We start from the raw sequence: 2,976 nt of genomic DNA, 5'->3' as shown, positions 1-2,976 counted from the left end.
GTTCATTTCTATAAAAAATTTGATATCAAGAATTGGCGCGAAGTAAAATTAAGTAAAGAATACACTTCGTAATTGTGTTATCTTATCTATTCAAGTATTACTAAAAAAATTAAAGAAATAAATACTTGGCGCTGCTAGATCGAATAATGAAAACTATAAAAGCAATTTAAAAAGTATAATAACAATTAAAAAATAAATAATAAAAGATAATTATTATTTTAATGTATAATAAATTTGATCTGAATTTGAATGTTACACTAAATAAAAATTGAGTTTACTATTTATTTCTTTTTTCTTTTTCATAACACATGTCTTATAAATTCAAATTTATTTATCTTGAACTTAAACCTAATAGCTTGTACAACTTTTGTAACTTATAAGACTGTTTAACCCAATTGAATATACATATCTACTAGCTAGGTACTTTTACTATTATGGAAATGTTTCTTATTTTATTTTCTTATTTTATATTTATGTTTTTAATACTATGTTATACCGTGATCTAGCAGCATCGAGTTTACTTCTTTAACTTTTTATAGTGGACAACATTTGAATAAACAAGGTAACGCAATTACGGATTGTATTCTTTACTTAATTTAGTATGAGATTTAACTTGGCGCCAGTTCTTGATATTAAATCATTTATAGGAATGATACATATCATTAAAGTTAATATTATTTATTTAATTTAGTATCCGAATTAAATGGAATTTAATTTGGCAATTATTGATTAATATTAAGTCTTTTTTACGAATAATAAAATTTTGAGGATTTTAACTTGATTTGTTAAGATTATAATATCTGGGTTTTTATAATATCTGGTAATTTTTTATTTGATACATTAATTTTTTTTGAAGAATAATAATTTTTGACAGAGAATTAACATTGCCATTACTTGGATTGGCATAAGAAAACCTTCAATAAGAATATCCTTGAAGAAAAATTAAAACTACTATTATAGTTAGATACTTAGATTTTATTTGAGAAGCACGTATGCTTCTTGAATAAAATCTAAGCTAGCGCTTTTTTTATCTTTTTTAAAAAGGTAAATTTGTACTGATATCACGCATTTTATAGTGATGAATGTCTTTATAAACAATTTATCTTATAATTGATTTAAAAAAATAGATTTTCATATCTTTGTACAAAATTTGGAGAAAATTAAAATTGGTCCCTATTGATTCTTTTTGTTTGTGAAATAATTTTTATATAATAAGATTTAAAGAAGAATTAAAGATATAATTATTTGAATCGGTAAAAACGTCAAGACGACGGTCATTTGTATTTTTCCAATAAATAATATGTAACAATGTATAATTGTATTTTATATATACAATATATTACAAATTTTATATCTTTGCTTCCATCGGACTTCAAATATTATCCTGATGAAAATAAAACATAAAACGAGTCAATAAAAAGCGTTAATTGAAGAATAAAGGAAGTGTAAGATGGAAATAACAGAAACGTAAATGAAACCTGTAAGAAGTGAAAATTGGAATGTAAAGGAAGCGTCAACTAATGTTAAAGAAGCAACAATAAAAGTATAGATAAGTTCTTCGGCAGGCATGAGAATGTTCGTTGAATGTAAACGGAGCATCGTCGAGATCTTAGATGAACGTGAATGAAATATAATCGAAGTCCTTGGTAAACAAATGATATTTTAAAATATATTTCATTTATTCGAGTAAATATCTAAAAAAAAGTGCTATATTCTCCTAAGCGCTCACTTCAAAAAATTATTTCATTAGAACACAACTGAAAAATCTTTCAATGCTACATCTTTTCCTAATCTGTGCGATTTTTTAAATTCAAGAAGTTAGTTCTCTAAGTCCCTCTGGTGGCGATGCCTCTGGTGGCGTACTACTCAACGACGCTTCGTTTACATTCGCTATACATAACAATGACGCTCCGTTTTAAAAATAATAAATTTTTTTATCTCTATATCCTGGGAGCGTACACAAAGCGAATTTGAATGCTCCGTGTACTTTTTGCCGAACGTTTAGGAAGCATAGACGAAGTAGTAATGAATGAAATGTTTAGGAAGTGTATCAGTACGCTCCATGCATTCTTTGCGTAATGTTGAAGAGCGTATAAGAAACATTAATGAAAAAAAAAAATTTTTAAACAGGAAATGTGATAGATGTATTTTGGACACACTTTACGGAGCGTTTGGGGAGAGTTCGTGGAGCGTGTATGAATATTCAAAACTAGAATCAATAGAATCAATAGACAATGAAGTGTTTAAGAAGCGTTAAAATTCTTTCACACTTCTCTGATGCTTCGATAATTTTTACATTTTCATCAGGGGGAGGGGGGGATACAAGCAGAGAAGGGAGTGCAAAAAACAACAGGAAAATAAAGAATAAAGAATGAGGTAAAGAACGATAAAATTTCAAACTCGCGCTTATGTATTGTAGTTAGAGTATTGTATTTCTGTGCGCAATCTTTGCAATCGAGTGAACATCACTATCTTTTCTATTGCCGACACCTGGTATAAATATTCCGACATCAGGAAATTGTAAGTTATTATTATCATTATTATTTTATTTTTTTCCGAAATTAAACTAACTCACTAAAGAAAGCAAATAATTCATTGGTCCAAATAATGTCTTTACAATAAATATTCAAGTATGTTCTCAAAATCGACGGAATCGATAAAAAAAATACCTCCCTCTCTCCTTTTCATATTTAATCCTTGTTAATTTTTTTATCATCTCTTCCTTTTCTTCCTATATCATTAATGAAATTATAATAAATATAATTTAGTTTTGATCTCTATCCACCCTGCTGTTTCCTTGCTTGAAACACACACACACACACACACACACACACACACACACACACACACACACACACACACACACACACACACACACACACACACACACACACACACACACACACACACACGACACCGACGTACGTACGTATTACGTTATTACGTTACGTTACTTCGTACTTACGTTAGTTTCTT

The sequence above is a fragment of the Atta cephalotes genome, assembly GCF_000143395.1.
Source record: "Atta cephalotes unplaced genomic scaffold scaffold00020, whole genome shotgun sequence".
In the NCBI taxonomy this organism is placed as follows: domain Eukaryota; kingdom Metazoa; phylum Arthropoda; class Insecta; order Hymenoptera; family Formicidae; genus Atta; species Atta cephalotes.
Note: the sequence above shows the minus strand (reverse complement) of the source record.